Below are 27,889 nucleotides of genomic sequence, written 5' to 3' on the forward strand. Positions count from 1 at the left end.
GATTTGTGTGCGTGGGTAAGCAGTCGGAAAGTAATCCTCTTATTGACGGGTAGCCAGTGGAGGTCTTTAAGGTGACCAGAGATGTGTTCGTAGCGTGGGATGTCTAATATGAGCCTGGCTGAGGCGTTTTGGATTCGTTGTAGTTTCTTCTGGAGTTTAGCGGTGGTACCTGCGTAGAGGGTGTTTCCGTAGTCCAGTCGGCTCGTGACTAGAGCGTGGGTGACTGTTTTCCTTGTTTCGGTGGGGATCCAGCGAAATGTTTTTCTCAGCATGCGAAGAATGTTAAAGCAGGAAGAGGATACGGCGCTGACTTGTCTGTTCATTGAGAGTGAAGAATCCAGGATGACGCCAAGGTTCCGTGCGTGGTCTGTCGGGATGGGTGCATTTCCGAGGGCTTCCGGCCACCAGGAGTCGTCCCATGCAGAGGGGGATTTACCTAAGATGAGGACTTCTGTTTTGTCTGAGTTCAGTTTCAGACGGCTTTGTTTCATCCATTCGGCGACTTCTTTCATTCCTTCGTGTAGGTTAGTCTTGGCGGTGCTGGGGTCATTGGTGAGAGAAAGGATCAGTTGAGTGTCATCCGCATAAGAGATGATGTTGAGGTTGTGTTGGCGTGCGATGGCCGCGAGGGGGCTCATGTATACGTTGAAGAGGGTGGGACTGAGTGAGGATCCTTGTGGTACGCCGCAGATGATTTCAGAGGCCTCGGACTTGAATGGTGGTAGGCGGACTCTCTGTGTTCTTCCGGAGAGGAAGGAGGTGATCCATTCCATTGCCTTTCCTTGGATTCCGATGTTTCTGAGGCGTTGTAAAAGGGTGCTGTGGCAGACTGTGTCGAAGGCTGCAGAGAGGTCGAGGAGGATGAGGGCGACTGTGTCTCCATTGTCCAGTAGAGTTCGAATGTCGTCTGTTGCTGCGATGAGGGCGGTCTCAGTGCTGTGTTTTGCTCGGAAGCCGGACTGTGAGGAGTCGAGGGATTTGTTGGTTTCGAGGAATGCGGCGAGCTGGTTGTTGACAGCTTTCTCGATGACTTGTTTTGTTCATGATTCCTTACGGAATCATGAACAAAACAATTTGCATGATGTAGCACAATGACAAAAATGAACATTCATGTGTGGTCAGAAAAAGGAGACCACTTCATTCAACTTTTAATTTCCAAACAAACCATTTTATTCAAATTAACTCAAAACAAATATTTGGAAGAGTCATGGCGGGTCTTCTCTGGACAATCTGTAAGTCACAGCCTGTAAGACAAAATACAAGATAAGAAGGTGTGTCATGCGCCCATCAAAGGACAGAGAGATAGAGAGAGAGAAGGAGAGAGAGAAAGAAAGGTAGAAAGAAAGAAAGAAAGGGAGAGAGAGAGTGAGATGTAGAGCGAGAGAAAGAGAGAGAGAAAGAAAGGGAGAAAAAAAGGGAGAGAGAGCGAGTGAAAGGAAGAGACGGAGAGGGAGAGAGAGTGAGTGAAAGTAAGAATGGGAGAGGGAGAGGGAGAGGGAAGGAGCGAGAGAAAAAGAGAGAGAAAGAAAGGGATAAAGAAAGGGAGTGAGAGAGTGAGAGGAAGAGAGGTGGGGAAAGAGAGAGAGAGAGAGTGCCAACACTGCAGACTCTTGTCAGGTCTTCTCTAGACAATCTGTAAGTCACAGCCTGGAAGACAAAATACAAGATAAGAAAGTGTGTCATGCGCCCATCAAAGGACAGAAAGAGAGAGAGACAGAGAGAGAGAAAGAAATGTAGGAAGAAAGGGAGAAAGAAAGGGAGAGAGAGAGGGTGAAAGGAAGAGAGGAAGAGGGAGAGAGAAAGAAAGAAAGAAGGAAAGAAAGAAAGAAAGAAAGAAAGAAAGAAAGAAAGAAAGAAAGAAAGAAAGAAAGAAAGAAAGAAAGAAAGAAAGAAAGAAAGAAAGAAAGGAAGAAAGAAAGAAAGAAAGAAAGAAAGAAAGAAAGAAAGGGAGAAAGAAAGAAAGAAAGAAAGAAAGAAAGAAAGAAAGAAAGAAAGAAAGAAAGAAAGAAAGGAAGAAAGAAAGGGGGAAAGAAAGAGAGAGAAAGAAAGAAAGAAAGAAAGAAAGAAAGAAAGAAAGAAAGAAAGAAAGAAAGAAAGAAAGAAAGAAAGAAAGAAAGGGAGAATGAAAGAAAGAAAGAAAGAAAGGGAGAATGAAAGGGGGAAAGAATGGGAAAGGAAGAGAGAGTGTGAGAGGAAGAAAGAGAAAGAGAAAGAGTGCCGAAACTGCGGACCCTGCTCACCTGCTGCCACTGGTGTGTCTCCAACCATGTGCCAGTATACACTGCAGTTCACCAGGTCCCTCACCTGAAACAGAGTCCAGATATATGAATGGCAGAGTTCACATAATTGAGACGCCATCATCGCTTGCCCGCCCCAATGCACACCCCAGCCCCTCCCGTCGCCCAGTGGTGATTGCCCGCCCCTGCGCACACAGGCCTCACTGCTCACCTTCCGCCACTGGCGTGTCTCCAAGAGGGCCAACCATGTGCCGGTGAAAGGTCCAAGCCCACAACCTGGTACCCTCCACATCATGCAGCCCCGCACCGCGGGCCACAAGGTCACACACGTGATTCTGGATCTTGATTTCGTAATGGCAGAAAACATATCAGTGCACACAGCATCATGGCAGGCTGCACAGCTTCTCAGCCCTATAGGAGTACAAAAGGGGGTGGTGATGGACGGAGCATCTGAATCAATCATTTTTGATGAGGGTCTTAACTTCATGGATCATGCAAACAAAGTAGCAACAACAGCCCACTACAAACTCAGAATGATTAGGAAAATCAGCCCGTTCCTGCTCACTTTGCCACTGGATTCAAGCAAGCCGGGCTGAAGAAGGCTGGAATGCCAGAAACCGGTCCTCAGAGGCTTGTTTCCGGTCCAGGGAATGCATGGCTTGGCAGTTTGGGCTGGACTGTTCCCATGAGGCACAGGGTCAGACTGATTTGCATATAGCCATGTCTGAACTGGGGTGGTAGGGTGGGCTAAAGAACGGTGATGTATTAAACCCAGATCTTTTGACTGGGTGTGAGTGTTTGATTGGTTCAGATGCTCCGTCCATTACCACCCCCTTTTGTACTGCTTTTGGCTGCCATAAGTGTGGCAGGGTATGCTCAGAGGTGAGTCCCTTGCTCACTTTGCCACTGGATTCAAGCAAACTGGGCTGAAGATGGCTGGAATGCCAGAAACTGGTCCTCGGAGGCTTGTTTCCGGTCCAGGGAAGGCATGGCTCGTCTGTTCGGGCTGGACTGTTCCCATGAGGCACAGGGTCAGACTGATTTGCATATAGCCATGTCTGAACTGGGGTGGCAGAGTGGGCTAACGAACGGTGATGGATTAAACCCAGATCTTTTGACTGGGTGTGAGTGTTTGATTGGTTCACATGCTCCGTCCATTACCACCCCCTTTTGTACCGCTTTTGGCCGCCACACGTATGCTCAGAGGTGAGTCCCTTGCTCACTTTGCCACTAGATTCAAGCAAGCCGGGCAGAAGACGGGTGGAATGCCAGAAACCGGTCCTCTGGGGCTTGTTTCTGGTCCAGGGAAGGCATGGCTTGGCAGTTTGGGCTGGACTGTTCCCATGAGGCACAGGGTCAGACTGATTTGCATATAGCCATGTCTGAACTGGGGTGGCAGAGTGGGCTAAAGAACGGTGATGGATTAAACCCAGATCTTTTGACTGGGAGTGAGTGTTTGATTGGTTCACATCCTCCGTCCATTACCACCCCCTTTTGTACAGCCCTATAGGAGCCACTAACTATGTGAAACGTGAGGCCATGCCACGTGGCGATCGGCATTGCGCAGCCCGCCGGCTCAGGCCTACACTGCAGTCCAGCAGAGCACACACATATCCTTACCAGTCCGGACCCCCAGGACTGGCCATCATCGCAGGCCACACACCCGCTCAGCACTTAGGGTGCCCCTAACTCAGTGCACCGAAGTTCAACATCCTTTGGCGGTAGGCCGATGCTGGCCGCAGTGAGTCTCGTGGAGCGTATACCATCATGTTACCTCCGGCTGTGGGGAATGTGATGTGGTAGTGCTCAAGGCCCCCATGCATAAATAATAACCACATGCATATACCCAGGTGTGTGTGCTGGATAGGTGCGAACCAGCCGTAAAGGAGCTGCTGTGGCATGCTGACAACTAAGGAAGAGTGTAGTTGGTACAGAACCACTACACGTCTTATTTCACCACAATTGATAAATCAGAAACCTCACATACCTTTGGACAAGTAACTTCATTATCACATGCTAACATACACATAATCATCTCTCAAAAGCAAAAATGAAAACAAAGCCAGCAGTGCGAGAGGTGATGATTTTGATGTCCCTTTAACCTAGGGAGACCCAAGCTGATGCCTTGAACACACAGAGCATATCATGCCGAAAGATTGGTGGTGGTCCCATCCTCCTAAGACCACCCCAGGCAAAGTTATGGGCAAAAGAAATCCCAACCAATGCCCTGCAAAGCATTATGGGACAATATTCTATGGTGCAGTGAATATTATAGTATCCAATAGCAAAACATTCCTCAAGGGGCAGGCTCTCCGGCTCAGCTTAGAGCTAATACTATAATACTAGCAGCCCGTCCCGACGTTGTCCGGGTATGAATTGCTGCCGGCCAGTAGTATATTGTTTTGTAGGATTTCATTTTGATAGATTCTTATCTGTGACAGGCCTGTGAAACGCTCCGATTCACAGTGCACTGCTGATGCACTTAAGAGTGCGCATTCAGTAGTGTGTGAACTCGAGTTTCCCTACTTTATTTTCCTTGCAATATTATATAGCGCGAACTCGACAACATGGCATGAGCACAATTTACATTACAGAAGAACACAGTGATTTGTGGTAGGCACGGGGAGACAAAGCGATTTGCCTGGAATCACAGGATGTTGAGCTGATGCTGAGATTCTAACGTAGCTCCCCATCTCTAAAGTTTGCAATTCTAGAACTTGTGGTGGGAGGTGTTTCTAAAAGTGTATGTCGGTGCTGGGCATCAATGAGAGAGACCTGTGCATTTTTCCACTTGGTGGTGAAAAAATATGAGTATGTTGCTGGAGATGTGTGCCACCAAAGTACTTACGGGGGAGGGTAAACACACATTATTCCGCAAATTTCTTTCCGCATACCATCACTCTGCATACTTTCATTACGAAAGTACCATGACTCCGCAATGCTATTATAACGCATGGCATTACATTTTATATGCTTTTACCATGCATACATTTACAACGAAATTCATTGTAAATGCATGAATGGTAAAAGCATGTTTTAAAAAAAAAAATGTTTGGATAAGGCAAGTATGGGTATAGGGGTATATGTTTTGGGGTACTGAGGTATATGTTTTGGGGTGTTTGGGTATTTTAATGGTTCAGATATAGTTTTGGGTTATGGGGTACAGGGGTATTTTTAGGGTTCAGGGCTAGGTTTGGGTTTTGGGGTATAGGGGTATTTTTAGGGTTCAGGGGTAGGTTTGGGTTTTGGGGTACAGGGGTATTTTAAGGGTTCAGGGCTAGGTTTGGGTTTTGGGGTATTTTTAGGGTTCAGGGCTAGGTTTGGGTTTTGGGATACAGGGGTATTTTTGGGTTCTGGGCTAGGTTTGGGTTTTGGGGTACAGGGGTATTTTTAGGGTTCAGGTGTTGGTTTGGGTTTTGGGGTACAGGGGTATTTTAAGGGTTATGGGCTAGGTTTGGGTTTTGGGGTACAGGGGTATTTTAGGGTTCAGGGGTAGGTTTGGGTTTTGGGGTACAGGGGTATTTTTAGGGTTCAGGGGTATGTTTGGGTTTTGAGGTACAGGGGTATTTATAGGGTTCAGGGCTAGGTTTTGGTTTTGGGGTACAGGGGTATTTTTAGGGTTTAGGGATAGGTTTGGGTTTTGGGGTACAGGGTAGATTTATAGGGTAAAGATGGGTTAGTGTTTAAGGGTGTTGGGGTATTTTATAGAGTAAGAGTGGGTTATGATTATGGGGTGCAGGGGTATTTAAAGTAGGGGTGGCGGAATTGGCGCAAACTTGGTACAATAAATCCGCAATATTTCGTTCCGTCAGATTTCCAATTATTAAAACTGAAACCTCATATATTCAAGGTAAAATAACAAGTATTTCTACATGCTAAAATGCATATAGTCATTTCACAAAACTGAAATTAGCTTCCAGCAAGCAGTGAGAGAGGTGACGATTTTGAGATCAAGCCCCTGCAAACCATTATGGGACGAGATTAGCAGTGGGAAGTGAATATTATAGTATCCAAATAATTCTACAAAGAGCTGCAGTTCACCTCGTTCTCCTCAGTTGTCCCCATGAGGCAAATGCAATAGCATTTAAAATATTACACATCAAGCTGCAGTTCACCTCATGTCCCTAGATGTCCCTGATGATGCAAATGCAATAGCATTTAAAATATTATATATCAAGCTGCAGTTCACCTCGCCATCCCTAGATGTCCCTGATGAGGCAAATTCAATAGCATTTAAAATATTATACATCAAGCTGCAGTTCACCTCGTCGTCCCAAGATGTCCCTGATGAGTAAAATTCAAAAACATTGAAACCCTTTCATGAATGCTAAACATTATGCTAAGCTTATCCCATAATGCTTTGCAGGGCCTTTTAGTTGTATATTTGTCCATAACTGTGCTTGGGGTGGTTGTAAGAGAATGGGACCTCCACTGAATTACTATTTAAAGGGAGCAGGAATATATAGAACCTGGGAAGAAAAAACAACACTCGTGACGGAATGCCCCCAGCGATTGTCACGCCCCCAGCACACACCCACAGTACAATGCAGACACGCCCACAAGGGACTACTTTGCTGGCACGGTTCTTTTACATTTTAAATGTATATGGTGGGCGTCTGCATAGCCTATGTCCTTCTGCTGCAACTGCCCTTTCCAACGCTGTATTGGGTGTTGTGATTGGTGCTGTGGTTCCCGAGTTTACCTGGCCAAAAGGTGCAAGTTCTCTCTTCATAATAGTAGTATAGATTCACTAAATTCTAGAATCTTGCCCCATAATGCTTTGCTGAGCCGTTGGTTGGCATTGTATTTGTGGCCATAACTTCGCTTGGGGTGGTCCTAGGAGGATGGTTCCACTACAATCCTTGAGCATGATATGCTCTTTGTGTTCAAGGCACCTGCTTGGTCCTCTACCTAGGTTAGGGGGGACCCCAAAATCATCACCTCTCTCATTGACGGGTATTTTTCAAAGCTAACTTTTGTGATTGGCTACATAGCATTACATGTGTATTTGTAAAGTGTTGAATAGCCGATGTTTGTTGTTATGCAATTTGATGGTATTCATTTTATCAATCACAGATGATTGAAAGGTTGAATGGACCTACTGGGATTAGACCCTGTGACCATGTGGTTGAACACAAACCTTTTCAATGAATGCAGTAGTTCACTGAGCCACCAGACCTGGTACCTGGTTGCATGCTTTGGGAATGTAAAGGTAACATTGTTTTATCCATAGATTGTGGGTGCAGTATCATATTCCAGAGTTTGTGTATGAACTTGTTATCATGTATCAATAAAGGGTTTAAACAGAAATCGAACTTATCTTTGCATGTTAAAATACATCTATTCACCTCACAAAATAAAAATGTAACAAGTTGTGCTTTTAATTGTACAATAAATAATTCTATCTTTACATGTTAAAATGCATATAGTCATCACACAAAAGTAAACATAAAAAATAGCAAGCAGTGAGAGACATTATGCTTTTGGGGACTTTCCTAACCTAGGGAGAGGACCAAGCAGATGCCTTGAACACAAAGTGCTAAAATTATTCGGTGGTGGTCCTATCCTCCTAGGATCACCCTAGGCACAGTTATGGGCAAAAATACATTCCCAACCAAAGGACCTGGGACGATATTCTAGAGTACAGTGAATAATATACTATGCAATATCAAAACATTCCTCGAGGGACAGGCTCAAACCGTGAACAAATTCCTTTCTGGGTAGCTCAGAAAATTACCCAGTTAGAAGCATTGGGGCATATTACCAAGGGTGACGATAGGCAATTATCACCGGTTTAGCGACCGTTTTCGGCCGCTAAGCTGCGATAATTCTAACTCTCTATTAGCAAGCTGTCGCTAACTGATGTTAGCGACAGCTTTTAGGCGATAGCGAGCGGTTTGGGGCCCACTTTGCATGTCAGCGATATTTATCGCTAATGACATGCAAAGTGGGCGTTCCCAACCTGTTAGCGACTGAAAGCAGTCGCTAACATCGTTATCGCCTATTAGCAAGGCAGGCGTAGCGATGGAAATATTCACGCTATCGCCAAAAACTAACGCCTGCTCAGACTAATTCTTAGCCATGTTGTCCAATGGGAGGTGGATAACATGGCTAAGAGCATTTCGTCGCTAATGCGTGAATATCGCTGTATTCTTAGTGATATTCGCGCATTTCGCCGCTATCGCTGGATATTTTAGCGCAATGGAGAAAAACTTTGCTAATAGCATGTTTTCTCCGCTAACATATCCAGCGATAGGCAGCGATAAAAAAATAGTCGCTAAGCCTATTTAGCGATAATTATCGCTACTTGTTGGTAATATGCCCCATTATTCCCAAACACACCACCATTTAAAAAACACAGAATGTTATAAATCCGCTTGCCCAAGGGGATTACACCACAGTTAGAGGATTGTACCTCTTGTTGTACAGTCTTTGCTGCCATATATACCAGAACTCATGGTATTCCTTCATTAGCAGTAATACCAGATGTATTAAGACACTTTTAGCCGCTAAGCGATATTTTTATCGCCCTATCAGCAAGCTGTCGCTAACAGCAGTTAGCAACAGCTTTCAGGCGATAGCGACTGGTCTAGGGCCCGCTTTGCATGTCAGCGATATTTATCGCTAATGACATGCAAAGTGGGCGTACCCAAACTGTTAGCAGCTGAAAGCAGTCGCTAACAGCTATCGCCTATTAGCAAGGCAGGCGAAGCGATAAATAAAGTCGCACTAAGGGCAATTATCGTCAGAATCTAACGCTTGGTAAAACATGACTTACCTGTTTCTTTAATGGGAGGTGGATTGTCAGGTTAAGTCCTGGAGTTCTGGACTAATTATGGTCCAGAGGTGTCAGGGATAACACCCGAAGACCCCTGAGTTCTACCTGTCTCGGTGCACAGATAAACAGAAACACGGGCTTCTCGATGGTGGCGTCAAAGACCAAAGGTTTATTACTGCAGGGATACAGAAGTCACAGAAACTACACACGGGCAGATTCTAGGAGCCTGTTTGATTTGTACTAAGTGGGTTGCTCCTTAAATACACGATTTTTAGCTGTAGGCAACATTCTTCACATACTCGTACATTTCTTAAACTTTGTATCCTAAACAATAAATATTTGGCGTCAAACAGGAACAGTCAACAAAGTTCTGATGTCAAACATTACGAATGAGGGGTTCCCACTGTTCAATCATAATCTCATGTCATCTTCTCATTCAAGAGCCGGACCGCCTCATTGTAAATTTCGTTACCTCCCCATAATAAAGGCCCAGTAGGAAAGGAGCAGAGCCAGGTGTAGGAGATAGAAAAGCAGGATAAGAGATGTTTGTGGGTTGTAAATGGGCAAGGCTACCAACTTTGGCCGCCTAATCATGATCAGGCCAACGAGCACGAGAACCAGTATAGCAGGACTGGCCTCAGGCAGAGGAGGCAGCTTCTGCCGAGTCATGCGGCCACAGCGTTTCTGAACTAAGGTGTACGTGTCATTAACAAGGTGAATCGCCGGGCTAAAGCCTACGTGTCCTTTAGCGAGATGAATTGATCAGAGGTCCTGTTTGTTCATTGACTATGTGAGGGCAAGAATACAAGATGGATGCCGTATTCTAAAATGGATGCCATAGGTGTACCGGAAATGTGCTCGTAACAAGAGTGCTCTTGCTCATAGCATAGCGAAAACACCAGGATATACTATATGGATCATTTACGGTTCACTGGTACCGGAATTATAGGTTTACGACGATGTCGAAAACACGGGTTCGAATCGTCACAGAACCTCAGTCCCCATTGACGTTAATGCGTGAATATCGCTGGATTTCCAGCGATATTCAGGCTTTTTGCCGCTATCGCTGGATATATTAGCACAATAGAGATAAACGTTTTCTCCACTAACATATCCAGCGATAGGCAGCGATAACAATAAATGCGCTAAGCACGTTTTGCAATATATATCGCAATTCCTTGCTAATGTGCCCCGAAGTTATTAAATAATTATGACCAGGTATCAGCCATAATACTAGCTAACATTAAACGGGAAGCAGCATCAGTGGCAATGCCTATGGGAGATCTCGCCATTCGATCAGGAGAATGAACTACCCAAAATAATTGAAACTGTGTTGCAGAATTAGACAGCGATAGTTTGGGAGAAAGCTTTAAAACCTCAACTACAGAGCAGTCCTGAGAAGGACACTTCTAAGCAGACACCTACCACTTCTAAAAAGAAGTGGTATAATAAAAAACAAAATTCTAAAGACAAGAGAACTGAGGGACTTATTATCAAGGAACAGCGTTTAAATTATCGCCGCTTTAGCAGCAGAAAACTGCAGCTAAAGAGGCGATAATGGGCTTGATAATATGCCCTTGAGAATTTAAATAGAAGTCCAACTTCGGGTATTAACATGGGGCTTCTATTGGAATGCTCTACGGCACTTTCCTGCCGCTAAAGCGGCAATGATTTTAACGCCGTTCCTTGATAATATGCCCCTTAGTCCCGAGGCAGGTCTCCTCCACAGGAGCCCTCTGAAAAGAGGTACAACCTTAGGAATACTGATAATATTAGGAAACCTGACAGCTATCAGGATACTGATACATGTTCCTCTCGTTCCTTTCAGGGCTCGAAGAACAGATACGAAAGAGAAGGACGGTCAGAACACAGAGAGGAGCACATACAGTCCAGAGACAAGCAGCGTGCTCAACACTTTACTTCTAAAAAAGAAGAAAAGCAAAATTCAAAATCTCAATTTAAGAAAAAGAAAGTTGCTGGTCTGAAAATCAGACATGCCCAGAATTCTGAGAACACAACTTCTGATCGGGGAATGGGCTCTGACGATGCTAGACAGTGCGGCAGAAGTAACAATAGCTTGCTAGAACCTGAAGGAAATTCTGGTGACAGCGGACTTGAATGATTACTAAGCATGGGCGAATTTTGCGAATCTGGCTTTCGTGAATTTTGCGAATTTGCGAACTCGCAATCCGCAAAATCCGTGAATTCTCGCGAATTTGCGGATTTTTTTTTTGTGTTCGCAAGGATTTCTGCCAGTTCGCAAGGATTTCTGCCAGTTCGCGAGGGTTTTGTACCAATTCGCAATTGCGAACTTACATGTCGGCTCGCAACGGTCACAATTATGTTGTTTCTACGTCTGGTTCATCATCACAGGTTCCCAGAACCCTCTGTTTCACCCCTGCTACCCTCTGTTTCACCCATGCCATCCTCTGGTGCATCAATGCCACCCTCTGGTTCATCATCACTGTAGATTATGGGGGGGAAAGCAAGCACACCTGCCTGCTTCAACTGACATGAATTAATTTGTGGTTGATTTATTAATGTGTCACTGTTTTAAAATTCCAGTCTGGCACCTGCTTCCTTATCTGTAATTTGCTTTCTGTTGCAGTGCAATTGTTTTTCCAGGACCTTTGTGGCCTACTTGTAGCTATTCTATGAGCCTGCTGTGAGGGTCAGAGCAGGGTCATATCATTGTTGCAACTAGCAACTGAACTCTGGAGGGGCCCTTGTCAGGAAGCACTACAGGGAATGGTTACTAATGATGAGTTTGAACTTTTGAACCTGCTGAATGCTTTTTTTGTGTTCGCAAGCATTTCTGCCAGTTCGCAAGGATTTCTGCCAGTTCGCGAGGGTTTTGTACCAGTTCGCAATTGCGAACTTACACCGCACGCAGCAAAATTGTATCACCAAGAAAAAAAAATCTGCTGCGTGCGAATTTGCGGATTTTGCGGGAAATTCGCGGATCTCGCGGATTGCGAATTTACCGAAAATCCGCAAAATCCGCGAGCGTAACGGATTTTCCGCCCATGCTTAATGATTACATCACAGTGGAAACTCCAGACATCAGGGTGAGCGTCCCACATAAGTTATATGAAATAACACTCTGGATGGAGGGGGACAAGACCAGCAAAGTAGAAGCCCTCTTTTGGAAGAACTTATCATCTGGTTATGACATCCTGTTAGAAGAACAAGATTGGCCGCCAGCATTCGTAATAGAGTGCCCCAGGGGAGAAAGTGTAATTTTTCATGCATTTTCCAACCACGTTCCCGTTAACCTTAAACATACATATGCACAGGAGTGGGCAGTAGCCCAAGCTCCAGTATTGTACAAAAATCACTCTGGGTGGAATGAGAACTCAACCTACTACCCAATCCCATTAAAAGTTTCACCTATTGCTCAGAGGCAAAAAAAACAATAAAGCAAGAAGCTAAAAAACAGGTCAGGGAGATCTTAGATCTGCTTGAATACCAGTGGGTCATTAAAAAACTGTACCTCTCCAATGAACAATCCTCTGTTTCCAGTCACTAAACCAGACAATACATATCGTCTACTTTTAGAATACAGACATTTAATTCATGCACATAGACATTTGCTGTCCAAAATGCACATAGTGCCGCATTAATGAATAACATTGTGCGCAAAAAAATACAAAACAACACTTGATAGCTCAAATGGATTTTTCTGCCAAAATATAGCACATGAAAGCAGGTATCTGACTGCATTCAGTGCGTTATCGTCCCAATGTCAATTTTGTCGACTCGTTCAAGGGTATATAGCCCCTGGGTATTTTCAGCAAGAGTAACAGAGTTACTACAATAATTTGATGAAGAAGTGTTGTCCTATGTTGTCATACCGATAGGCCTAGCCTTCACACTGTGTTAAGTTAGCATGAGCTTATTTGAAGTTTAAACGCAATTTTTCCTTTCTGCTGCTTCTACACACTGCACATATTGTTATTAATACTTTGATCCTAGTAGAATGTTTTGCTTCACACATGAATAATATGTTTTCCAATGGTATCAGCTTTGCTTAGTAAGCTCTGTCTGTACAGTGAGTGCCGAGGCCTTCAAGGTTATTTCAACACAGTGGTTGTTGCTCAGTCTGATCAGAGCCCGTTCTAGACATAACACGTATGCAGCTGGGGCCAACTTTGGCTTTTGGCGCGTTTTAATACGGCACTGCGCAGAGCATGCTACACACTTAATGAATATTCGAATGCAGAGAGCTATCGTAGGAGATGATGTGATCCCTCTCCACTAAGACCAAAAGGTATGGGGCCGCCCTTCTAAATCCCAAAGAGACCTTCTTTAGATATAACTAGCAGCCTGTCCCGATGTTGTCCGGGTATGAATTGCTGCCGGCCAGTAGTATATTGTTTTGTAGGATTTTGTTTAGATAGCATTTCTTATCTGTGACAGGCCTGTGAAACGCTCCGATTCACAGTGCACTGCTGATGCACTTAAGAGTGCGCGTTCAGTAGTGTGTGAACTCGAGTTTCCCTACTTTATTTTCCTTGCAATATTATATAGAGCGAATTCGACAACATGGCATGAGCACAATTTACATTACACAAGAACACATTAATTTGAGGTAGGCACGGGGAGACAAAGCAATTTGCCTGGAATCACAGGATGTTGACCTGATGCCGAGATTCGAACGTGGCTCCCCAGCTCTAAAGTTCGCAATTCTAGAACTTGTGGCGGGAGGTGTGTCTAAAAGTGTATGTCGGTGCTGGTCATCAATGAGAGAGACCTGTGCATTTTTCAAATGGGTGGTGAAAAAATATGAGTATGTTGCTGGAGATGTGGGCCGCCGTGCCACCAATGTACTTACCAGGGGAGGGTAAACACCCATTATTCCGCGATTTTTTTCCGCAGACCATCACTCCGCATACTTTCATTATGAAAGTACCATGACTCCGCAATGCCATTATGATGCATGGCATTACATTTCATATGCTTTTACCACGCATACATTTACAACGAAATTCGTTGTAAATGCATGAATGGTAAAAGCATGTTTTTTTTAAATGTTTGGATAAGGTAAGTATGGGTATAGGGGTATATGTTTTGGGGTACTGAGGTATATGTTTTGGGGTGTTTGGGTATTTTAAGGGTTCAGATATAGTTTTGGGTTATGGGGTACAGGGGTAGTTTTAGCGTTTATGGATAGGTATGGGTTTTGGAGTACAGGCGTATTTTTAGGGTCCAGGGCTAGGTTTGAGTTTTGGGGTATAGGGATATTTTTAGGGTTCAGGTGTACTTTTGGGTTTTGGGGTACAGGGGTATTTTAAGGGTTCAGGGCTAGGTTTGGGTTTGGGGTACAGGGGTATTTTTAGGGTTCAGGGCTAGGTTTGGGTTTTGGGGTACAGGGGTATTTTAGGGTTCAGGGGTAGGTTTTGGTGTTGGGGTACAGGGTTATTTTTATGGTTCAGGGCTAGGTTTGGGTTTTGGGGTGCAGGGGTATTTTTAGGGTTCAGGGCTAGGTTTGGGTTTCGGAGTACAGGAGTATTTTAAGGGTTCAGGGCTAGGTTTGGGTTTTGGAGTGCAGGGGTATTTTAGGGTTCAGGGGTAGGTTTGGTTTTTGGGGTACAGGGGTATTTTTAGGATTTAGGTATAGGTTTGGGTTTTGGGGTACAGGGTATATTTACAGGGTTAAGATGGGTTAGTGTTTAAGGGTGTTGGGGTATTTTAAGGAGTAAGGGTGGGTTTTGATTATGGGGTGCAGGGGTATTTAAAGGGAGCAGAGTAGACATCCGGAGCTGGAATGTACAGAACCTGGGAAGAAAAAACAATGAAATATTTGACAAAATGCGCGCCCCACACACACCCACACCCCCAGCACACAATATAAGACATGGCATGAAGGGCAGAATGTATAAACAACAGTTGAAGGACAGAATGCAGAACAATGTCATACATTCACCCCAATACAGAGATATGGGCCTAAATCCATCATTATTTTTGCACTCCACACCACCTCAGCCTTCACCCTCTGCCGTATGGGAACATTCCAGGCCGAACTGCCAAGCCATGTCTTTCCTGGACCTGACTCAAACATCCTAGGACCGATTTCTGGCTCCAGCCATCTTCAACCAGAATAGCTTGATTCCAGTGTTGTGGAGAGCATGGGACTCACGTCTGAGCATTCCCATCATACCCATCGCACTCGGGGTGACAAACGCAAAAACAACAGTTGATGGACAGAATGCAGAACAATGTCATACATTCACCCCAGTACAGAGATCTGGGCCTAAATCCATCGTTTTTTTGCACTCTACACAACCCCAGTTCAGACATGGCCATATGCAAATCAGCCTTGACCCTGTGCCTCACGGGAACAGTCCAGCCCGAAGGGTGGAACGTACCATACGCCCCCATCATTTGTCACACCCCCCAGCACAAGCCCACAGCACAACGCAGACACGCCCACAAGGGACTACTTTGCTGGCATGGGTCTTTTACTTTTTAAATGTATATGGTGGGGGTCTGCATAGCCTATATCCTTCTGCTGCAACTGCCCTTTCCAACGCTGTATTGGGTGTTGTGATTGGTGCTGTGGTTCCTGAAATTACCCGCCTCAATTGTTTGGGCTCTCTCTTTATTATATTAGTATGGATGGATAATATACTAGCAAGGGAGGGTAAGGCTGAGTTAACCTTTAGCATTTATTCCTTGTAGCATTTTAACATGCTTTGTCCCTTTGTATTTCATGGACTAGTAACTATGCTGATAACCTTGTTACTTATAATATGTTTGCTTCTATTAGTTAAGATGCTGCGCTTGAGAACACTGCGTTAGTAATAAACATTTCAAACTTGCACGTGTCTTCATTTACTCCTTGTTCTTGATTGGTATGTTAGTATAACGAAAGAGTATTCATGTGTTCCACGTTACCTGAGGTGTTCTAAGTCCATGTTCTGGGTTGTCTAAACTTTGGGGGTATTGAAGAACCAATGAGACACTGATTGCTAGTCTGGTAGGGGATTTTTGGATACTGAGGTGAGTTTTGGTACACCTTAATTCACTGAGGTTCTAAGTCTCTATGTACAGTTCTGTGTAAGAGCAGGATCCCTGCGACATGGCGCCCAACCGTTGGTCGTATTATTACATGACACTTGAGTAGTGCTAATATCGGTCCTTAACACCCTTCACTATTGTTTCCGGAAGGCAGTGGTTTCGGGCAAACCTACCTATAGTTACATAGGTCTTTTCAAGCTTGAATCTTTTCAAACGGTTTCCTTTTGAATTACTACCCAGTTGTGCTACGTAGTTTTTGTTGTACCTCTTTCTTGCTGTGTGGCTATGGCTAACGTTGACATACTCGTATTGCGGTTCGCAATCATTTGCAAGGTGATGACGTCGCGTTGGATGGCATGGCAGTTATTCTGGTAGTGAGTGCAGAAGTGGCTTACCCTTACGAAATTTTCTATTCGTGGGTGACCTTTCAGGCTGTCAACGCAAATACTAATGTGTTCGACACTTGTGCTCCGACTGTCGAGCCACAGGAATATGTTCTCTATAGGACACAAGAAATTCCGATTAATGCTTGGCAGCATCGAGTTTGGTTTAGTGGCGCCCTACCCCACTCTTTACTAATATCTAGGTTAGGTCCTTTGTCCATTCTAAGCGCTACCTGGCCTGTTTTGGCTTGATTTACACCTCCCCCTGACTCAGGATCCGCCAGAGGCCACAACGGACAGAGCGGGGCCTCCTAATTCCTGAGCCTGGTCCAGGAGAGGTGAGGTCCGACCTCCGGTCTATCCGGGTGTGATACAGTTGTTGGAGTGACACAGAGAAAATCAGTTCCGGTCATATATATCCTTTTTTCACGTTTCTTTGTAGGAAAGTCATATTCCTTGTTACACATGCAGTAGCATTAGTTAATTGAAGAACAGAGGCCCTGAAGAAAGCCGAGTGTCTTTCCCTGAAGGCTGAAACATGTTGGCCCCCATACAGTTATTTGTTTGAAACTGTCTCTATTTGCACTGTTTCTGTTTTTATTTAGGAAGAGGCCAATTTTCATTACAGTTTCTCTTATTGTCCTCTATCCTATTTTAAAATTCACCACGTCACCACTTTTGGTTTATTGCACTGCACTTGTTCTCATCATATATCATACATCATTTTCTACTTGGTCTGGGAGTGATTGTGGGTCCAAACCCAACTTCCACCGTGGGTATGGTAGAAACGTCTCAATGATCTAGAGACACCCCATCCACGAGGGATGACCAAATGATAGTGTTGATCAAAACAAGACTTTGATGGGAATCCAATATGTATTTACTGGTTTCCCCGACAATCACTCCTTGGTCTGTGTTCATTGGTTGAATGCTTACCTTCATGGCAAAGGTGCTTGGTATTCGATAGACTGTGAAAGATATCCTTACCTCCAAATAGGAGATTGATCCTTCTCTCCCAACCAAGACCCCTAGGTTTTCTTGTAGTATATTGGTTTTACACCGCATCCTAGACATGGTGCGGTTCCCGTTGCAGATTTACGGCTGGTACATGTAATTGCAATTAGTGTAATTCGGTCATTAGTACAGTACATTACACGCCACCTCCCGGGCGGGGCCCCGGGGGCTGCGGCTTTTCCAGACGGACCGAGCGGTATGAAGCTTAGTCCTGTTATGGTCAATGCTGTGATGGGCAAGCGCCCCCAGGATAAGGATGATATGCCTTTCTGGCTTGCTGAGAAGTTTTACCAGCTGGAAGCAGTATTTCCTAACACGACTCCTGATGAGAAACACAGGATTCTGACAATTAGTTTGCCTAAAGAATTGATACCCGAAGCTAGTGACTGTGAATCTTGGGGTAAGATTTTTGCGGCGGTGTACATGAGGTGCTTTGGGACTCTGTCAATGACTGTCCTCCCTGCGGTCATTAAGCGTGTTCAAGATGTGCACGGATCGGAGGCAGAGGTTGAATTGGGGATGCGGCTCTGCGGCACTTTTGACGTAGTTGCCGATCTGGTCCTTGCGAATGTCAAGGGGGCTGCGGTAATCTTTCAGGTGTCTAATGCTTTGCAGGCGGTTCCCGATGCCGACAAACGCCGCCAGTTACCGAGAATTATTACGGCGGCCTATAAAACCGTGGGCCGTAACAGTTTGGGTCTCAAGCCTTTCTCGACAAAAGAGACAAAGCAAACCCAAGGGCAGAAGTCGGAAACAGACGACCAGCCCAAGGCTAAGAAGCAAAATTGGCTGAAAAAACAGAAACAGGGTAAACAACAACAACAACAGCAGAAACAGGGTAACGTCCACCATCGCCTGTGTCTGCACCTACAGAACGTATTTATGACTATAATTAAATAACGATAAAATCTCCTGATCGTTTCAGGTTTCTGAACAACACTCTCCTCGTTCTTTTCAGGACTCATCGACCTCATCGACTGGTGGTGGAGGAGGCGGCAGAGGTCGGGGTGGCCAGCAAGGACGCGACCAGCCCCGCCCGCAAGACAGTAAAGGCAAACAGGACGATTCGACACTGAAAAGACCCCAGTTTCAGAAAAAGAAAGTTGCCGCTTTAACAGCGAGATATGCCACAGATAGTAAGAACGCAGCTTCGGAATTAGACATAGGCTCTGACTTTGCTGGACAGCGCGGCAGAGATTACCATAGTGCGAGAGGCCCTGCGTCCACTACTGAAGGTGACAGCGACTGACCAGTATGTTGTTGTGGAGACAGCTGATACAAGAGTAGCTCCCCCTGATAGACTTTTTTAAATTGTCCTTTTAATTGAAGGTGACATACAACCTACCATAACAGGAGTATTTTGGGAAAATCTTACAACTACCTATGGCATTTTGCTGGTGGAGGCTGACTGGCCCCCACCTTTTGTTCTCGCAGCTCCGAGAGGGGAGGAGGTAATCCTCCCTAGTTTCGCGCACACTGTCTCGAAGGAGCATGCGACAAATTTTGCAGAAGAGTGGGCTAAGGCTCTTGCGCCGGCTCTGTGCCGTACACACTGTGGATGGGATAAATTTCCTCCACATCACAAAATTCCTTTACGGTCTATGCCACAGCCTCAACCTCAATATCCCATCCAACGTGAAGCTAAGGCTTCCATTTCAGAAATTCTTGAACAATTGGAATATCAAGGTGCAATTGAAACTTGTGTGTCACCGATGAATAACCCTCTTTTTACTGTGACCAAGCCTGACGGATCATATCGTTTGGTATTGGATTACCGGGATTTGAACTTGCATTGCCGTACCTGTGCAGTACAGAATACTCACAGCTCTGCCTTAGTGGATAGTCTTGTGCGTAAGCGGTTTAAAACCATGCTTGACATATCCAACGTTTTTTTGCCCACCATTTGGATGGTCTAAGTTCCCAATGGACCAGTTTTACAAGCGGCGGCAAACAAAGACAGTTCAAACATTTACCAATGGGCTATAAGAATAGTCCAGGCGTGTTTGCTGCCCGCAAAGTCTCTCTCTTGGAGAGAGTGGACCCAGATGCGTGTTTGTATGTGGATGACATTTATCTCACAGACGACGAACTTTGGGCGCATATGTATCGAGTTGACTGCATAATTTGTAGCTTTGTGGACTTCGGTTACAAATTTAACTTTGCAAAGTCTCTAATTGCAGAGTACACAGTGTTGTTCCTGGGCTACGAGCTCAACAATGAAGGTCGAGGATTGGCTCCTCACTTCTTGGAGAAATGCGCACAACTGCGTGCTCCGACAACTCTGAAAAAATTACAGTCCTTGCTGGGATGTTTGAATTTCGGGCATACTTACATTCCTGAATATGGCCAGCGTATCAAGCCTTTGTATGCATTGATACAACCTACTTTTACCAAATCTTGCTGGCTACCGGAACATACTGCTGTTTTGCAATCTTTGCAAGCAGACCTCCTAGAATCTAAATTCTTACTGACTCGTGATAAGAATCATCCCTGGGGCGGTGGGTTTCACATTCCTTACTTTTAACGAAGGAGACACAGTACCTATTGCTTACAAGTCACACTTGTACACTTTGGCAGAAATGTGGTTTTCCACTGTGGAAAAAGTTTTGACAGCAGTGCAGATGGCGATTCTTAAGGAACGTGCACAGTCACAGGGAAAACGCATGTTGGTTATTACCCCGTATCCTGCCTTAGAGGCAGTGACGAAAGCCAGTGTAACGAATTCTAAAGCTTTGCACCCACGGTGGATACAATGGGCAGCATCATTGACATCTCCGGATGTCACGTTTATTTTTGATGCCTCCCTCCAGTCGCAAGAGTTTTTGCAGTACGAATTTGTTCATCCTGCTCCTTTGACTATGCGTCCTTTGGAGGATTTCCATTGCATCATATACACTTATGGTTCAGCGCAAGTTGCTCATGGGTCTAAGCACGCGTACGTTTCAGCTTGCGCCATTGTGGTAGGTGCCATGGTGAACGATGAGTTCAAGTCCAGGGCCGTGCACATGCAGACTTTAGGGGACTGCACTGCACAATTGGCAGAGCTTCATGCTCTGATTCTTGCATTGGAGTACGCTGATCCTAGTGTGACGACTCTTATTGTGAGTGATTGTTACTACTGTGTCCAGTCTTACAATGAGAACCTGTTCTTTTGGATTCAGAATGATTTTCGTGATTCCAAGGGTAGCACAATAAAACATAAAATGATCTGGGTCCGAGTGGCTGAGGTTAAAGGGCAGTTGCCGCTCGTGTTTGTAATTCATACTCTTGGTCATCAGCGCGTAGGAGTCCACGCTGTTGGTAATTCTTTGGCGGATGAGGTCACAAAATCAGCAGTATAAACATATTTGGTTGCAGCGGTTACACGTTCCAAAAGTAAGATTGATGATAATATCTTGGCAGCTGTTGCTGTGACTGAGAAGGCAAGTAAATATCCTAAGGGGGTCCCTTCGAAGTACACATACCACTTAAGTCCTGATAAAGTACCTTATGAGAAAATACCTGACGTTGGTGAAAGGTTGATCCCCAACGCGGATCGCAGGTCCACACTGATTACAGCTGCCCATGAAGGTGTTGCGACTGCGCGTGCAGGCGTTTTGGCTACTGTTTCTCAGTTACAACTACGTTTCTGGTGGCGGGGACTGTACAAACAGACACGTGATTATGTCCTTCAATGTGACATTTACCAGCAGATTAAACCTTCAACTGCTGCGCGTCCGCCCCAGACACAGTTATACATTTCTACTAAACCACTTGGTTATGTTTACTTAGATCACTGCGGTCCTTTTTCTTCTGATACTGCATATAAGTACATCTTAAAAGCAGTTGATTCATGCACACGCTTTGTGTGGGTGTCGCCGCACCGCGGCGCTGATTCGCGAACTGTCATAAGAGACTTGCGTATCTTTGTAGGGATTTTTGCCTGTGGTACCTTCCATTCTGATGAGGGTCCTGCTTTCACCTCTAAGGCGTATAAGGATGCCATGGCTTCGTTGGGGGTCAAAGTCAAGTTTTCGTCTCCATACAGACCTGAGGGTGATAGTGTTGTGGAGCAAATGAACCGAGATTTAAAGCAGTCTTTGACGGCTAGAGTTATAGGCACTGGCAGGAACTGGCTGGCCCACCTCAGTAGCGTGCAGCATGCCCTAAATAATCTGCCTAGAAGGTCTCTGGGTGGGTGGACCCCATACGAAATGCTCTTTGGTATCAAGATGTATGTCCCGGACCTTGACGGTCTAGACCAGGCGGCCTTAGATGCCACCTTTGACATAGATGAACATTGCAATGTTTCATAGAATCTACAACAGACGAGAGACAGTCTTGCAAAGGAATATTTGCCCTGCACATCTCAAGCTGCGTTGCAGATTCTGGTAGTTGGCTGGCTACCCCAAGTCGGAGAACTGGTTTAAGGGAAGATCGAAAATAAGAAAAAATGTGGTCCCTCTTATCCAGCTCCGGTTCCAGTGCTTGGAGTGAAGGACACAAGAACAGTCATTTTACCACCACTTCCACGTCGTAAGGAAAACAGGTATATCTCCATTGACAATGTCAAGATATACTGTCATGAGTGAAATTGAGGCCCTACATAGGTACCCTGTCTCAGAGGCACAAATCCTTTGTGTTACTGAAACAGGCAGGCCTTTGACCTAGATTAGCCCTCATTTCAGAATAACGAGCAACAGAGAGGATGTCCCCTTATCAGAACACTGTGTGCTCTGTGTGCAGAAGACGCTCCTTCCTAAATACGTAATCTCCATGTCCAACAGTGACTAACCTATGTCACTATAAATTCTTGGAACTTCATCTGACACATCTTCCTGTGAGACATCTTCCTCTGACCACCATACGTCAATCCAAAGACACCGATCAAGTATAAGTATACCTCCCTTTGCCCAAGCAAACCAGAGGAGACAGAGACTTCCAGGCCGACACTCTGCCCGAGGCGCTGCAACCTGCGTCATGCCACAGCTCCAGCAGGCAGAGGTCCATCACCCATCTGTCGGTGTCCAGCTCAAGATCAGGATGAAGTCCCACTAAGGTAAAGGGGTTAGACTAACTCCTAGGGGGATTCTTGGCTCTCTAGAGACCTACACACATGCTAGGTACACTTAGGTACATCTAGTTAGGCATCATAGGAATATAGGCTTTATCTTAATGCATTCTGTATTTCATGTATTTGTTCATTAATATTGCAAAATGGTATAACTATACAAAGCCTTTTTATTTAACGGCACTGCTGGCCATAATTCTCTGCTACTGTCCAACAGTTGTCGCAGCACATATAACCAGTTCTAGAAGAACAACTGTGCAATAAATTTTATTGTAAACACACCCAACTGTTTCTTCTATGTACCTCTCTGAGATGAGTGCCTGAATGAAAAGTAGTATATTGTTTCCATGATCCTGAGGGATGTGGGTTTTATGTTATGTGGTTGCCAGAAGCTATTCCCTTCTTGTCTTCAAGAAGTTTCTAGTGGCCTCTGTGCTAGCTGGTACACAGTAATTACATTTAATATACATGATAGGGGCATACAGACCTCAGTCCTATGCCAAGCCTATAGTGTATGTTATTCCAATGCGCAGAACCTATAAGGGATATAGGAACTGCACTACATGGCGCCCAACGGTGAAAGCAGTAGAACAGTAGAAACTGAGTAATTCAGTCATGCTTATTATCAGAGACCCCTACTCACAAAATGCCAGAGACGTCTGGAGTGGGTAGGCACAAAATTCCGCCACAGCTGAGTAGGCAATCTTCCTATATATTGGCTTTTGGTTAAACAAGCTTGAAGGAAAAAGTTCCCGAACAATTGTGCCTTTTTAAAACCTTATCTGAAAACCCTTTTCTAGGACATTTTGTTTTCATAACACAATGTCTCTTGAGGCAGCTGCTTCTGTCACTGGGACACAGGTCTCAAACGACAAAGAGGAAGCAAATGCAATACATTTTGCACCCAAAATCAGGCATGGACTCACACAAAAACCCCTCAGACATGATTTAACAGACCGAGGAGTTACAGTGATAATTATAGAGGCACACGAAGATGATCAAACAGATGTGTTCTATTCTTGGGTTATATTCCCAGCAGCAAATGCAATAACTCAGACTTTTCATTCTTACATACATGAAGAAGTCCCAGCGGTCCACACTCCTTTTGAGGAGATTAAGATTCAGCTCACTAACCAGAATCACAATTTCTGGTTTAATGGCGCCCTACAAACAAATAAATAAAACCAGGCTTTGTCCACTAGGTAGACTAGGAGATACATGGCCGACATTAGCCTGCTACACACAACATCCTGACATTGATATAATGCCACAAGATGCACTACTCTTACAACACAAAGAGTAGGTAAAACTCTTACAGAGCCATGACGTAACTCGTCATGAGGACACTTGGTGTCCAGCCCACGGTAGCTACAAATAATACAGCTCCTACACAGAGCACCGCTACTAAAATCACTCCAAAAAACTTACACACAGTAATGGGTAAACTGCCCACGAAACATGAACAGATTCCTTTCTGGGTAGCTCAGAAAATCACCCAGTTAGAAGCAGTATTTCTAAATACCACACCATTTGAAAGCATATAATGCTAACACTCCGCTTGCCCATGGGGATCACACCACAGTTAGAGGACTGCACCAATTGGGGTACAGTCTTGGCTGCCATATATACCAGAACTCATGGTATTCCTTCCTTAGCAGTAATTCCAGATGTGTTACGACAGATACAGAAAAGTATGGAGCTGAACCAGCTCTGAGCTTAGGTATGAAATTACTGGGTAATTTTGACCAGGTATCAACAATAATACTAGCTAACATTAAAGGGGAATCAGCTTCAATGGCGATCTGCCAACACCTAAGAGAGGTCAGTTTTATGGACCAACCACAAGACCTTCCCAAAAAAATTAAAACGGCATGTGCAGAACTGGGAAGGGACAGTTTGGGTGAAAAAACTTTTAAAAAACCACAGCTAATGGGCAGTCCTGAGAAGGACACTTCTAGGCAGACACCTACTTCTTCTAAAAAAGAAGTGGGAAAATAATTTAAAAAAACAACAAAAAAACAAAATTTTTCTGAAAAGATTCTCAGTCCTAAGGTAGGTCTCCTCAACAGGAGCCCTCTGCAAACACCTCACTGACACCACATACCCTGGTATTGGAGAATGAACAGGTTGGCAAATTAAAGCCACCCACCCACATTAGGTCACATGCAGCCCTCATACCCTCATATAGCTTAGTGATAGCTTTCTCCAGTTCAGTTACAACCTTAAACTGGTATTGTGAAACACGTTGTTGTAAAAATTATTTAAGAGTACATTCCCACCACACTTTTGTTTTAGCCACATAACCTGGGAGTGACACCCGATGTTAATATACTTCATTACAGTCAGGTTAATACCAATTGAAATTAGAATGACCAGCCCCCCTTGGCTCTACCGGACCCTGATCTTAATGCCGGCAGTTCATACGTGGTAAAACCATCAAAATTAATAGACCCTGTACACCATGTCTCTTGTAGACATATATGCCCACATGCATCAAGCATTTTTGGAATCGCAAACGGTGCGATTCCTTAAAATCGGCCGTTTGCGATTCCAAAAATGCTTTTTGGGATGCATCATTGCTTTTTGTCCAAAATCGCTAATTTTGCGATTTTGGAAAATGCGATTGCATTTAAGGAATCGCAATTTTGCGATTCCTTAAATGCAATGCATCATTTGTTGAAAAAATTGCGATCTTGAAGATTGCAAGTGCAAATTACCACGAGGGGGAACCTCGCGGTAATTTGCGAAAAATGTTTAAAATGCTCAAATTAGCATTTTAAACACTTTCATGCTACAGACACACATGTCCTTAGGACATGTGTGTGTGAAACATCCATTTAAAAAAACATTTCAGGGGTGCAAGGGGGGGTCCTTTGGACCCCCCCCTGCACCCATGAAATGCATCAACATTTTGCGAATTCCAATTTGCGAATTCGCAATTCCCATTGATTCCTATGGGCCTTTTGGCCCATAGGAATCAATGGAAATTGCGAAATCGCACATTTGAATTCGCATAATATTTGCGATTCGGTAAAAATTGCGATTTTTACCGAATCGCAAATATTATCCACTTTCAATGATGCATCCCGTTTTGCGATTCCATATTTGCGATTCGCTAAAAATCGCAAATTTGGAATCGCAAAACGGGAGTTTGATGCATGTGGGGGATAATCTCGTTTGAGTTAAAGAACTCTAACCATCCTAGTGTTTCCTGCTTGTTAGATAATTCAGCGATGTTCCAGGAGGCTATTGAGACCCCTCTTTCCTGTTTGTCTGCACTGTTTCCTACACATTTACCAGGATTCTTATCCATATTCAGGGGTTGTGCAGAATTTGCCAATCTAGCTCAGGGGATGTCTCATTATCGGTTAGGCTATCTTGTTCCAGGATTTCATGCTCTATTTCCTCACTGTTTTCCGTGTTCTTCCAGAACCCATCAGTAATGTTCTCATTATACAGGGGATTCATTGCAAGTCAGTCATTTTCCTCTACATTGCTAAAGAGTGAAACCTGTTAAAGACTGGCAAGTTAAACCTATTGCCCTGTTGTGAAAGAGTCCTACTCATAATTGTATCTATACCTTGGGTGGGCCCCCTCAGTCGAGTTTGCCCATGCAGTTTGTAAAAAAAGGCCAGTGGTAATAATGAAGTACCATGCCCCTGAGATAGTCCCAGTTTCAGTCTATTCAGAGATATTCTTGCATAGTGTCTGTTTTTAAGGTTGACAATTATGCAATCTCCCTTTATGGATTTTCTCGACGGGCCTATCCATTTAACTCTCCGAGTGGTAAGAATCTGGTCTGCAAATGTCGCGGGAAAATCGCAATAATGACTTAGCCAACTGATGCTTTTGTTCTTAAGTGAGTCATGGGACTCTTCTTGTTGCCGACTAAGGGGAGGTACATTACTAATAACTACCACATAGGGTACGCAATCAGGTGGCAGATCGACTGAGCGATACCGCCCGTCTCGGTATTCCCTTCTCCTGTGCCAGGGTTGACCTCCAGTAAATCATTATCCTGGGCGCAATTACCCTACTCTGTGTTTGCGTTCCCCCTGCTAGTCCAGATACAATTGGGGCTGCCTCATTTCCCATACTTTCCTGCGGTATAACTTCTTGGGTTGTATTCACCGTTATACCTCCACGTTTTTTAGTTGGGGTTATTGTGTTTTTGTTCAATTTCTCATTTTGTATTGTCAGGTCCCACTTAAGCCTAGTTATTTCCTCATTAATTAAATCTAACTTAGCGTATAGGGGTTTAAGGCATGCCTCAATCCTTCCTGTAATTACATTAGTAATCTGGGTTATACGTAAATCATTTAGATTCCCCTTTATGACTTGATTCTTTAGCTGATGCAGTGGGATTCACTTTCCTAACCTTTCTTACTGCCCCTTGACTACTCTGTGTTTTCCTACACTCCCTTTTGGCTCTGAGTGGAGGCGAGTCAGTATTAAGTGTTTGTATATGAGGTGAGTTGAATTCTGGGCTCTTATTAATTTGAACCCCTTCGGCAGGATCTAAATGGGTTTTTATAGGTGAGGAAGCAGCATCTCCTGATTCAATGGGTGTTTCCGCGGTATCCAGATTTATAGGCAAACCACTTGTACCCAAGGAGATTCGTCTCTCTGCTCTTCCTATTTCTCCGTTGATGGCACTGACAGCTTTAACCAGATATGTTTCTATACTAGAGCCCCCAGTAACCATATTATTTTTAACATTTTTCCGACCCATCGTTATTTGACACAGTGCTAATAGTTCAAACCCAAACAATATCCGCAAAACAATACAAAACAGATGATATGACCCTCTTATAGCTTAGGATATAAAAACCCTGTACAGTACACTAATACTTCTCTTATGTTATGTCAGGTCAGTATATAATACTACCGGAGATATCCGATTCAAATAAGTACAAACAAGTACACAGTACTCACTGTCCCTCGTTTTCACTAAGACTGATTAAGTGTGTCCAGGCTCCAGTCCTTAGTAATAGAAATGTAGACGAAAGGTAGAGACGCAAATGCCGTGGCCCAGCCCAGCCTCCTCTAGCCCTGGACGGCCACACACGGCCACAATCGGCCTGCCCTTTGCCCGAGCTTCGCCCGGTGCGTCCTGCGCGCGTCTCGCGGGGCGAGGATCCCAGCTGAGCTTTAAGCGGCACCTGGCGCTGAGGATTGACGTATGCGGCGTCCTCGCCCATCCCGGGAGAGTTGGGCGTTGTAGTCCAGAGGGCCGAGTCCAGCCCGTCAGCCCGTCAGGTGTCAAACAGGGGGGGGGGGGGGGGGCAACAAAACAGCCAGCAGGAAAAGCGGCGGAGCAAAGCCCGGCCCAGCAACACACCGATGGAGCAAAACCCGGTCAGTGTGTAAGGAACCCACTGAACTCGGCCCCCAGCTGAGCTTTAAG

At 44.7% G+C, this 27,889-nt stretch overlaps 1 long non-coding RNA gene across 1 annotated transcript; it reads right to left on the reverse strand.

Annotated features, from left to right (window-relative positions):
• Window positions 1-1,185: 1,185 nt before the first annotated feature.
• LOC147746906 (uncharacterized) lies at window positions 1,186-27,578 on the reverse strand. Its single transcript, XR_015299453.1, has 3 exons — window positions 27,418-27,578; window positions 2,241-2,304; window positions 1,186-1,244 (listed from the first exon to the last, which is right to left on the reverse strand). It is a non-coding gene; the product is annotated as an uncharacterized LOC147746906 (long non-coding RNA).
• Between the last annotated feature and the right edge of the window lie 311 nt (window positions 27,579-27,889).

This window comes from Lissotriton vulgaris, chromosome 1_1, assembly GCF_964263255.1.
Source record: "Lissotriton vulgaris chromosome 1_1, aLisVul1.2, whole genome shotgun sequence".
NCBI classification, from domain to species: Eukaryota; Metazoa; Chordata; class Amphibia; order Caudata; family Salamandridae; genus Lissotriton; species Lissotriton vulgaris.